Here is a 12,629-nt window from a genome sequence, read left to right on the forward strand (position 1 = left end):
CAGGAGATGGATGTTTCAGGCCAGATTCTCAGCTGATGAATGGAGAGCTAAGCAGAAAATATTTGAATAGAATATCCTAGGAAATATGACTGACCACTGGGGAAAAAGTGATACCACTGGGAAAGTGATACCAAAGAGCCTTCAGAGTAAGAAAGAGTGAAGCATTAATCTGGAAGTACTTACTCCTAGGCTTTTCTACAGGTATGCCTGAATTCATGGAGTTAATGTTCTTCTCATTTGTCTTCTTTCATCTGTTTGCTTTTTTACAAGTAAACTGAACATACTCTTGTTCTGTTTCAGCTCATCCTCTGGCTGCTCTGAAGTCTTCACACAGCCATTGGACTACCAAATCAGAAGAATGACTGCACCACCATGGGCAAGGGAGTAAACTGACTTTTGTGAGGGTTTTATGCCTTTTTCAGGTTGGAAGGGCCACTCAGGTCATGTACTCAGGTAACTGAGTCACTCTGTAATTTTTCACACCATGAACAGGTTTGCCCAGAGAAGCTGTGGCTGCCCCTGGGTCTCTGGAAGTGTCCAAGGCCAGGCTGGATTAGAGCAGGCTTAGAGCAGCCTGGGATAGTGGAAGGTGTCCCTGCCCATGGCAGAAGGGTAGAACAAGATGATCTTTAAGGTCCCTCCAACTCAAACCATTCTGTGATTCCATGATTCTATTAAAATGCAAAATTTATAACAGAAGGGCTGGAATGAAATTCAGGATAATGGTTGTGGTTATTAGAAATGTGTGATTTGTTTGTTGTCTTATGGTTATTTTATGTGATTATATATAACCATTATTTAGTTACTTGATTACTTTTAAAAGCCTAGGTTTATTTATTAATCAAAAATATATTCCAGCAGAGAAGGTCAATAGCAATAAATATAAAAAGTCATCCAGCAGTCAGGAAAAACTGCCAGTTTTCTTCTGCATTTTCGGTTTAAAAGGATGAGAGTGCAGGCAGAGTGACGGACAATCTGGGACAGAACTGGAGTCATCGCAGCACAGAAAGTCAGTTACGGTGTCACAGCCGCCGAATTTAGCTGCCATAAAAAGCTGAGCCACCTGGTTTGCTTTCTGTTTGTGAGAAAATATTTCCAACCAAGAAAATCTGAGCAGTCTCTTCCATACCTGTGGCAGTGAGACATGGACCCTCTTGCTTGTTCCGAAGAGAATCACTTTACTGGCACAGTGCAAGGCCTTATATACTGTGCTATGATGCTAAGCTTTTATACCGTGCTAAAAATACTCTGGCTAAAGTTATATTTGTTAACATTCTTGTGAACTAAAACATGCATTGGCTGCATGCCACCACCTGTGTTGCTGTCCACACATCCTCCTGACCAGTTGGCATTCTGATCACGAGGCATCCACGCTCAGGTTGCATAACCTGTTTTTTGGTTATAGAACTAGTTTTTTGTCTTCATGTCAGCTGTACCTTTCCCAGAGTGCTTTTTGTGGACAGAAGTGAACAGAAGTGAACAAAGGTGAACAAGGCCCTCAGTCTAGAAGACTTTTCTTGTCTCCCCCATCTCCCCCTACTTTGTTCATATACTCTAATGCTAAAACAGCCTGCACCTGTAAAGCCTTAATAATAACCTTGTTAAGACTATTATTGATCATCTGTTACACACAAGATAAGATAAATGGGATACATATCATAATCAATAAAAACCCATCAAAACCAACCATGCCACTGACAAAGAAGCCTGCAGCATTGGAAAACAAAAAGATGGTGTCCAATGTCCCCAGAGAGAGAGCTGCTGCTTCTGCACTTGGCAGTAAATGCCTACTGTTCCAAAGCTCATATGGCTGGAGCTCAGGGGCTGTGCTGTTTAGGTAGGAGCGAGTCCATTGGCTGGAAATGCTGACTGTGACATTACTGAATGTCTTTCTGGGAGCATGGAGCAGGGAATGGCTGAAGAAGGTCAGCAGGAACACAACACACTCCTAGGCCTGAGCTGGGTAACACATCACATAAACATTTGGTCCCTGGTCAGAGCTGTGCAGTATTGCTTTGCAAAGCTGTGTTTTGTTCCTTGGTGCTCCTAATTGTGCAGGAAGGCTTCTCCGATGGAAACTCCCATGCAAATGTCATAAACAGAAATTGCTACAGGAAGGACCTTCAGTGGAGACTTTGTGGAAGCGATGTCTTAAATTAAAACTATAGTGCTTGCAATCCCACACGTCCGTGCTGCAATGCCACACACCAATCCTGCGATCCCACACATCCCAATCCTGCAATCACACACATCACAGTCCTGCAATCCCACACATCACAGCCCTGCAATCCCACACACCAATCCTGCAATCTCACACATCCCAATCCTGCAATCCCACAAGTCACAGTCCTGCAATCCCACACACCAATCCTGCAATCCCACATATCAATCCTGCAATCCCACACATCATAGCCCTGCAATCCCACAAGTCACAGTCCTGCAATCGCACACATCAATCCTGCAATCCCACACATCCCAGCCCTGCAATCCCACACAGCAGTTTCTGCAATCCCACATGTCAGTTCAGCCTGGAGCAAAGGAGGCTCAGGGGGGACCTTGTGGCTCTGCACAACTCCCTGACAGGAGGAGGCAGCCAGGGGGGAGCAGTCGGGCTCTGCTGCCAGGGAACAGGGACAGGACAAGGGGAAATGGCCTCAGGCTGGGCCAGGGGAGGCTCAGTTGGATATTAGAGAAAATTTCTTTCCTCAAATTTAATCTAAAGCTTCCCTGTGCAAATTAAGGCCATTTTCTCTTGCCCTGTTATTTTGGTAATATACAAGATATAATTGTTTTATTGAGTCTAAGCAATCTATAATATATTTTAGTTTAATAAGTTGCATAAAAATATCTACAAAATGAAAAGTATTTGGACAAATATCTTTCACAAATTATATTTATTAGGCAGAAATGTGCTAGAATTTCAGAGGTTTATTTTCATACATTTTGGCTTCATGAGTCTGCTAAAGTGGAAATATCCTATTTTTTTATTGTATACTTATACTGAGCAAAAATCATGAAGCTGGCGTATATAAAAAATATCCGGTTAACATCCTCATGAAATATCTCTCAGCAGTGTTTTATATATTTTTTAAAACCATTGACAAGCTACTGGTTCATCTCTTGTATTAATTTGTAGCAAAGTTTTATAGACGTTGGCATCTTTCAGTTCCAAAGGCAGCTGATATTTTGAAGGATGTTCCACTGGGAATGAGGCTGGTGTTTTAATCTGCCCAGTTGCAGTTATTTTCACTTTTAATAACCTGCTACCCTTGGAGCCTCAACATCATTTAAACTGAGAGTTCCATACCTTATGTTGATGATTAATTCTTTGTTCAGGCAAGGACAAACTCACTTAAAACATCACTCATGGTTTAAGATACACAAGACATAATAAATTAATTAGGTGAATATTAGTCTCCTTTTCCTGTGGGTTTGATTTTACTTACCAATTTTTTTACCTGTTTGTGGACTGAGTACAAATATGGGACATGCGCAGATGTGTTTGATGTTTGTCATTGCTTCAGTAATTTCCTTCTGGGATAACTGAGAGCAATTTCTCAAACCAAAATCTGTTTCAAATGTGGAATTTCTTTTAAAAATTCCAGAGCAGTGGTCACTCAGAAGAAAAGAGAGAACATGAGATAGAAGTCAGCTAAAATAGAACAGAGTTGTTCAGGTGGAAGGGACCTGCAATGATTTCCCAGTCCAACTGCATGAAAACCAGGTTCTAAACCCCATCCAGGTATTCACAGAAGAATGGGGACTACATTCCTTAGGCAGTGATGTGCTGTTTGCTGACACTTCTTTCATATGCTTACTGAGACAGAATGTTTTATGATCTGCATAATGAAAATTTTACATGTACACAGAATGTTGGCATTATTAGGAAATTTTGAAGGTGCTATAACCAAAATTTGGCTGACAAGGTTTAGAATTTGGTCTATCATTTGACTGCTTGATTTATTTTTTGAATTCTCATTTTGAATAAGCTAAATGATTTTATTTCTGGAAAGAAAATTTCCAGACCTTTTAAATGCTGTAAATGCAGTCCAGAAGTTTTTCCTAATCCTCGTGATGACCCACTGCTGTGGGGTTTCAAATGGGCCATAGAGAGTGACCAGGGTACTTGGGCGCTGCCCCGGGCCCTTTCTCTAACCCTGTCCAGAGTGTCAGAGAGCCCAAGCAGAGTCCAGCACTCAGGTGCTATTTTGTACCTGTTTGATGTTACCACTCCACCAAAATCAAGGAGAAAGTTGGTGATTAATGTAGGATTCAAAAGAAGGATTTAAATGGGTTCCATTTAACCTGTCTAGTCTAAATCAGGTTATTTCTATTTGTAGAAGGGAAACTGGGGAGAGCAATGCTGAAGCTTGTCTACTGTCACGCTTTGGGCAAAGTACATAAACCTTGCCCACTGGATTGAGTTTTAGATCCTTGATCACAGGAGTATGTTTGGGTTTTTTTGTCCTTGAAGGGCTTGGAAGGCTCTGATGGCAGCGTAATGTGCCCTTCAATAATAGGGATCAGTGTTCAAAGGTTTTCTGAGGCTGCTGGTTGAAGAATTTTCTCATGGCCCTGCAAAACTGCAGCTTCTGTCAGGAAAATAGATTTTTCCATGATAGACTCTTTTATCAGATAAATGTAAGAGTGTTTTGGCCTGGGTCTTTAAAAACACAATTCCAATCTTTCACTTCTGAGCCTGGAAAAGTCACAAACATTTCCTGTCATGTCAATTTAGCAGCTTTTCTCTATTAGTGTTTTGTTACCAATGCTTCAGTTTGTGCCCCTGTGTGCTGCCCTAAGATGAGCTCTCTGCAGAACCCCTCTCTCCTGATGCAGTGTGATTCCTCCCTGGAGCTGAGCTCCACAGTGCACCCTGGGAAGCAACGCCAAGGCCAGAGGGGAGAACTGACCCATCCACTTGTGTGGAACCGCTTCCACAGGCAGCACCCAGGGCAGGACAGGAGCTGCAGCTCTGCCTCAGTGGACCTGGGGGAAGGGGGATGGAGAAATAGAGCCATTCTTTGGGGGTAAAATGTCAGAACTGGATATTTTTCATGCTGAGGTGCAAACAACTGCTCATCATAACAAGTTTAAAAACCCTAAATGGGATGAAAGTTCCATGTTTTACTGAGCTTTGCTGGGATGGCACTGAACCCCAAAGCTGGACCACAGCACTGAACTGAAGATGCAGCTTTGTGGGACAGACACTGAAGCCCCATTAATTTGTAGATTGAATCAGGCAGTCCTGGAATGGTTTGGGTTGGAAGGACCTTTAAAGTCCATCTGTCAAAGGGCAGGGACACCTTCCACTGTCCCAGGCTGCTCCAAGCCCCAATGTCCAGCCTGGCCTTGGACACTGCCAGGGATCCAGGAGCAGCCACAGCTTCTCTGGGCACCCTGTGCCAGGGCATCCCCCACCTCCCAGGACACAATTCCTTCCCAATATCCCATCCATCCCTGCCCTCTATCACTGGGAAGCCATTCCCTGTGTCCTGTCCCTCTATCCCTTGTCCCAAGTCCCTCTCCAGCTTTCTCCAGCTCCTTTTGACACTGGAAGGGACTCTAAGGTCTCCCTGGATTCTTCTCTTCTCCAGGCTGAACAAACCCAATCCTCCTAAAACTCTTTTGAGGGTCCTGTTAGGCCCATGTCTGTAACACTAAAAATCTGAACACCCAAGGAACTCCTGTCCCAAATCCTTCCTTTCACAGAACCTTTCTCTTGTGTAAAGGAGAAGAAAAGGACATGGCAGGGAATCCTGCCCTGCTTCCTGTGGCTGGGTCCTGCCTTCAGGAGTTGGGGATGAGTGCCCACTGACCAGCCCTGATGCTGGGAGCACACTGCTGGCTCAATTATAGAGGAGAATTACTGGTCGATATTGTCCCTTCTGTAAAGGACATCATAAATGTGTTAGTAAGTGATATTTTTATGCATTATTTATGTTCCTGAGGCAAGACGAAAAGAACCCACAATGTTTTCCGCACCTACCTAGGTAGCCTTCATGTTCCTGCTGCTAAAACCAGCAACTGTTAGTGCTGAAACATATCCACAAGGAACTTTTCTTTGGTGCTGATTCTTTCTTTGTAACTTTCCCAGTCTTTTCGCTTATTCAAGGCTGAACTTCTTTGGCCCCAAATCTCCTGTTTTTGCTGATGTTAAGATAGATAATTACCTGTTCCACGTTATCATTTACATCAGGCACAGGTAAAGCTTTCAGGGTTTGTCCTTTTAAAATTTTTTCTTCATTCCCCTTTCTTTTCAGCTGTAGCTGAGATTTAGATTGCATTAACAGCAGGTATTTGGGATCATCCTTTATTGTCAGCCAGTTAAATGTAATTGTTGCATCCTCCTGCTCTGCCACCTTTTTGTTCCCATTAAGAATATCCTGCCTTCACAAACGTGTCAGACTTGTCCTTGGCGAGGGAAGGACTGTGCCATCTGGGAGCAGAGCAGTGCTACAAGCTAGGACTGAAGAAAGTAAGATAGCTAATAAAAAAGAAATTCAAGTCCAAATGGTGAAATTACTCTAAAGGTTTCCTTTGAATGTGTGCTGAGTGGCTGATAGAAAAATGGCATTTCTGTAGTGCTCAGCTGAGCCTGGGAGTGAGGGACCACCGAGCCTCTCTGCAATGAGAAATGGTTATTAGGAGGGGAATTAAGGAATGTCTATTATTCACAGACTGGAAGATGTGATGAAGATATCACCCGTGTTTAAATCAATCTTCTCCACCAATTTACCTCAATTTTTCCAGCTTCAGCAGTAGTTGCCTCAAGAGGCTGTTCAGGAGGATAAAGGAGAAGAGCGATGGGTGGATGGAGAAAGTGGCAATTAGGTAGAAATAGCAGAGGCTGTCAAGTTACAAAAAGTTGGGAGCATCTTAAGGTGCTTAGAGCTGATGACCTGGAGAAAGTGATAATCCCTCAGTCATTATTAGCTGGGGACAAGGTGGGGGAAGGTCAGTGGAGAGCAGAGGTGACAGGGAGGCACTGGGCCCTTTACAGTGCAGGAGCAAGCTGAGGGCTAGAAAAGGGGGCAGCTGAGGAGCCCTGGAGATGGAACCCCCCCAACTTCACTGAGTCCTGAAGTAATTGAGATGGGGGATTGAAGGGGCGCAGCAAAACCTTGTAAACGTTTTTTTTTTTATTTCCTGCTGCATTTGATTTCATGTGGAATTTTAGGCTGAGTGCAATGATCCATTACAGCAAAATGGAAAGAAAGGAAATGTAGAAAAATGTTGGGTTTGCTACCTTTTTTTTTCTATATCTTCTCTTCTCTTTAGGTGTTAAACTACTTGAAAGAGAGACAAATAAGCTGGGACTTTCCAGTTTAGCTCTGTTCTCATTATCCTGGCAGAAGTACAGAAAGAATGCAAAATCAGGCAGTGTCTATATTCTTCTAAAGCAGAACTCTTATTAAATTAGAGGTAGAGCATTTTAGCAACAAAGCAATTTATTGGACATGACTAATAATTGGAATTTCTGTCCTAAGAGGTTACTGCTGGAAGGGTGGGATGCAGCAGGGAGCACTGGGGCATTGTCACTCTCTCCTGTGCTGTGACAGGTTCCTGTCAGGATTTCAGGGGTTTTCCTGCCCATCTCATCAGAGCCTGGGCTAATGAGATTCCTTGCAGAAGAAATCACACACCACTTAAGGCCCCCAAGATCAATCACTATACAAAGAGCAGTTAAAAAAACAAAAAAGTGGAAATTCTTTACCAGTCTCTATGTTTTATAAGGTGCCTACCTGTGCAAGTTGCCTGCTCCAATTGATAGTGAGAACATGTCTGTGCAGCAATGTTATGGCTGTCTGCTTGTGAGTTAATACATGCAGAAGGAAAGGTGGTACTTTGGATATTGAGGCACCATGCTGTTTCACATGGGGTCTTGGAGGAGCTTATGCTGTGTTTTTCCAGACTTATTTGTTTGCCTTAATAGTTGCTATAAAAAGAATGTTTTACAATGAACAGAGGAAACCCTACCAAGCAGTCCCAAAATAATTCAGGCAACTGACAGAAGGCTGAGCTTTCTGCTATGAAGATGTTATGAGTGCCTACTTTTTTTTTTCTTATCTCTGGCATCCACTTTACATTAGCTTTTGAGAGTGATTTTATCTTTAAATATGAATCAGACAATGTTGCCAAGACAACCTCTCTTCAAGCTTTTCATTTCGCCCCCATTGTGTGCCGAACCTCCACCCAGTCTCCCAGAGTGACTGGTCACTTATTTTTCAAGTGGGCTTTGATTTCATGGAGCAAAGCATTCCAAGTGCAGGATTTTCTTGGCTCCTTTGCAAGTCACTCCAGCGAGTGTTCCCCACTCTGTCTCCAGGGCTGGAGGAGGCCAATCTGGCAACTGGATTCCAGCACAGGAAACAAAATATTTGAGAAAGGTGCAGCTCTGTGGTTGATTCCTGCTTTCCCAGCCAAGGCATGGATATCCACATGGGAATGCAGAGCCAGTGGCAGCACCCCTCCTCCCCAGGCTGTTGCACAGGATTTCTGCTGGGCTATTGATTGTCAGTGTAGCAGTGCTCTGTTTTAGGCTATCAGAGTTGTGCCCACTTCGGCATTCCCCACAAATATCTTATTGCAAGGTACCTTTTGTTAAACCAGACCGATTTCTGTGGCTTGGCAGGTGCTCAGGTGGTCTGTAGGTATTGGCTGTCCTGCTGCTGGCGGGATGGGGAGGAGGATGTGGTGTTCAGTTATGTGTTGTTGTTCCCTACCACGAGAACTTTTGTGACCACAGAATCACAGAATATCCTGAGCAGGAAGGGACCCACAGTGATCATTGTCCTGCACAGACACCCCAACAACCCCAGCCTGGGCATCCCTGGCAGCGCTGTCCAAACGCTCCTGGAGCTCTGGCAGCCTCGGGGCCGTGCCCATTCCCTGGGGAGCCTGGGCAGTGCCCAGCAGCCTCTGGGGGAAGAACCTGTCCCTGATACCCAACCTAAGTCTTCCAAGGAAAGGCAGTGAGCTACGCAGCTGTAGATTACTGAGCTTTGCCTCAGCAGAACAGAGTGGGAGAAGACACAGGCTCTAAAAAGCTGAAATTAAATATATCTCTGTCTTGGCATAGGGGGAGGGACCGACTCAAATCAGATTTGAATAAATATAGGCTCTGTTTGTCATATGGTACTATTAAATTCCCCTCTCATTTCTTATAACCTCGGTGTATTTTATGCCCCTTTTGCTCCTACTTTTCACTCCTTTGCCAACAGACCCTCTTTTCCCAGGCACTTCTCTGCACTGTCACTCTTTCAGCTTTATTAAATAGGGGTTGTATTGTTCTGTCATAAAGTTGCAAAGGAAGCTCTGGCAAAGTGATGTTTTAATTAAATATAACAGTAGACATGGCTATGCTTCTATTCATAAAAAATGAAAGAATTTTCTTGAAAGGTTTCTTTGCTCCTTTTCTGCCACAATAAATTTATTACCTCAAGGAACGTGTCTGGGTTGGTGACAAGTGAATGGCCAGCGATAGCCAAGGCTGTAACAAAACATCAGGAGATGCCTAGACTTTGGGGGGGACATGCCCTGGGCACAGTCCACAGGGGTGAGGGCTCAGCAGGGATCTAAGAGCCACCCCTGATTCCTCCTGCCCGGGCTTTCAGGAGCTGGAATCTCAGATTGTTTACCAAGAAGCAGCTGAAAGATAAGCAAGACAGGAATTCGTCATCCTGCCTGAGATGAGAGTTTATCCAGTGACAGGCTTATATGATCACTGGTGTTCTGAACAGTTTGTGTTTTTCACAGAGAGAAAAATAATTTCCCCATGAAGGATTTATTTTTTTGTCAAATACTTCCAAAGTTTCGATTACTATTTTTTTAGCTATTGCATCCCTTTTTTCCAGCAGAGAGAAACAGGAATCAAAGTCTCTGCTGCATCTGTCTCCTAAAAGTCCTTCCCATGTTCTGAAAGGTTGGCTACAGCTGAGGGCCTGCTTTTCCAGTCTGCAAGTTTATTGTGGCTTTCCCGTTACATTTACAAATGTGGAATCTGTTGGTATTTAATATGATCTGTACTGAAATCACAGCAGAAGTATAAACATGTATTGCTAATTTTTTTCTTTTCAATTAATGGACATTTTGCACATGGGCTCTGTATCTCAGGGTTTTTTGTGCGTTCGAGGGAGGGCTGTGGAAAACTCATCAAAGTTTACTGAATAAAGAAAATACAGATGATATTGTGAGCTGCAAGGTAGTACAGTGAAGGGATTGTTCTAAATGCGTTAAAAGTTATTTCATCCAGGACATAAATGACATTGCAGATTTTGAGAAGAATTATTATCTGAGCTAGCACATGAAATAGCTCTTCTTTATCTATTGGAGCTTTTTTTGTGTTTTAACCCATTAAAGACAACTATGGGATTTATTTAGAGTGTGAATAAAGTGGAGTGACTGATAACCCTGGTGTGTCACACACAGCCATTAGGGCTTGTTGCAGGGGGGCTCTGCCCGTGCTTCTCCTGACATACTAAGTCCAGGTCTTGCATCTCTGGGTTTTTTTCTTTGTGTCATCTTTGTGAATTCCAAAATAGAGCCTTAAACAGTCCCCCCGAGGCTGCTGCTATTTGAGCCCAGCTTCCCAGCAGGGGAGGCACTGCTATGACTCCCTGTTCCCGTTGTCCCTGCCTTGGCACAGGACAGTGTTTGTGGCTGTAACTGCACGTGGGTTACACAAGGCAGGGCATGCACAGCTGTGGAGCTGGGCTCTGTCCGAGGATGGAAATTGTCCAGTCTGGGTTTGAAATGCAGCCTGAGCATAACTGCTGGGTCGGGTCAAACCTGAGGTGCTGATAGCTCTGGACAGACCCTGGCTGGAGAAACAAGCTGCAAGCTTTGTCTGTCTGTACAAACCGGCTTCCATACCCAGGTAAGTGAATTTCCACCCCTTTCCTTGACAGCTGCAGATCTCAGTGACTGACAAACACAAATTTCAGTTCCCCCTTGGAGAATACGGAGAACAAAACCTGTACTGTGGTGAACTCAATTTTGCAGTGCAGTTGAGCTCTGAAGTCTTTACCTGCTCTCTCACTTTCTCTCCTGTGCTTGTATTTTTTTCTTTTAGTGGAAAAGTGGATTTGGAAACTCTTGGAAATGCAAAGACATGGAAATGAATTGTCTTGATAAGCTATTACAAGAAAGGGTTTAAACAACTCCTTTTTTCGTGTAGAGATACAGCAACAGAACTATTAAGTTCTTACCAAGAACTGCTACTAAGAATATCAACCTTTTAGTGAATTGATTTAAAGGAGAAGAGAAAAACATAACTAACTTGCATTGCTTTTGACAGACAATAACAAACATTTTGTTACACTATTTTAAGAGTAAATAGATATTTTTTAAAAATGTAATGGCTATCTAAATTCTAGAATCTAAAGGTTTGGGGATTGGGGGGGTTACAGAAAGAACTGAAGCTGTCTCTGAAAGAGATGGAAGGTGTAAGAAAAACATACATTTATTGCAGTGGTCTGTGACCACAAAAGATAAGATTTGGGGCTTTATATTTTGTATTCTTTAGTAACCAAACCACAAGGAAAAATTTACCAGCCTCATGCCTTTTCTGATTGCTTTCCAAAACTATGCCAATGGATTGCTTTAATTTTTTCATATTTATAAAATACTTAGAGGATTATTTTAGCAGCACAATGGTAGACAAATTTACTTTAGCCCAGGAATTCTCTCTAACTGGTGACTGTCTGGGCAAGTAGAAGACATAAGGTCATCTGAAATACTACCCTAAATATTCTAAACAGAAATAACAACTAGATTTATAAGAGTTTCTAGGAGGTAATGAAGTTTTTGTAGTTGGCTTATATGCAAAATAATGTTCTTCAACGATAGTAATTATTGCTTTATTCAGAGTTCCACTGCCTGAGTCCTAACGTCCTGAAGGTGTCCCAACTACAAGGATTGCCTCCTCCCAGGAGAAAGCCCTTGTGGAGAGGCCCTTGCTGTTGAGGTGAGCCCTGGGAATTCCACAGCTTTCAAATTCATTCTTATCACATTGTAATCATTCTTTAAATAAGCTTGAGCAGTATGTGAGCTGGTTTTGACCCTTACTGGGCAGCAGAGATTCCTCTGGCCACAGAGCTGACGTGCCAGAATCCTGCCATACTCTTTAGGCACTTTTGAAAGGTTGCTTTGAGTCAGTAGTTCCAGCCAGAGTGGGAAAGTGATGTTAGATATCAAAAGAGCATAAGAGCTCTTATCCTCTGTCTTATCCAGGCACTGGAAATCCATGGCTTGTATTTCTGTGAGCTTTACAACTGTCTGTGATCACAGGAGCAGGATTCACTTGAAAGATGTGGAAGGATTTTCATACTGGGGTTCCCTGGTTTGCAGAGGTGAAGGGGATCTCATGGCTGAAGGCAACCATGTTACACTCGGTGTTCCCACTGGAGGGAGAGCAAATCCAGAAGTTGCTTGTTTTCCAGCTACCTGTGCTGGTTTTGGCTGGGGTAAGGTTCCTTTTCTTCCCAGGGGCTGGTGCAGGGCCATGTTTGGGTCTGTGCTGAGCACAGGGCTGATACCACAGAGATGTTTCTGTTCTTGCTGAGCTTGCACAGAGCCAAGGCCTCTCCTGTCCCTTGCCTGGGCATGCTGGGGAGGGGCTGGGGACG

At 43.4% G+C, this 12,629-nt stretch overlaps 1 long non-coding RNA gene across 1 annotated transcript in view; it reads left to right on the forward strand.

The window, feature by feature from the left end:
- The first annotated feature begins 10,646 nt into the window (after positions 1 to 10,646).
- The window catches only part of LOC125329741, a 57,968-nt gene continuing 55,985 nt past the window's right edge, over positions 10,647 to 12,629 (forward strand). The window contains exons 1-2 of the long non-coding RNA XR_007205248.1: positions 10,647 to 10,879; positions 11,870 to 11,968. This is a non-coding gene — a long non-coding RNA (uncharacterized LOC125329741). The remainder of the gene's footprint in view (positions 10,880 to 11,869; positions 11,969 to 12,629) is intronic.

Source organism: Corvus hawaiiensis, chromosome 8 (assembly GCF_020740725.1).
Source record: "Corvus hawaiiensis isolate bCorHaw1 chromosome 8, bCorHaw1.pri.cur, whole genome shotgun sequence".
In the NCBI taxonomy this organism is placed as follows: Eukaryota; Metazoa; Chordata; class Aves; order Passeriformes; family Corvidae; genus Corvus; species Corvus hawaiiensis.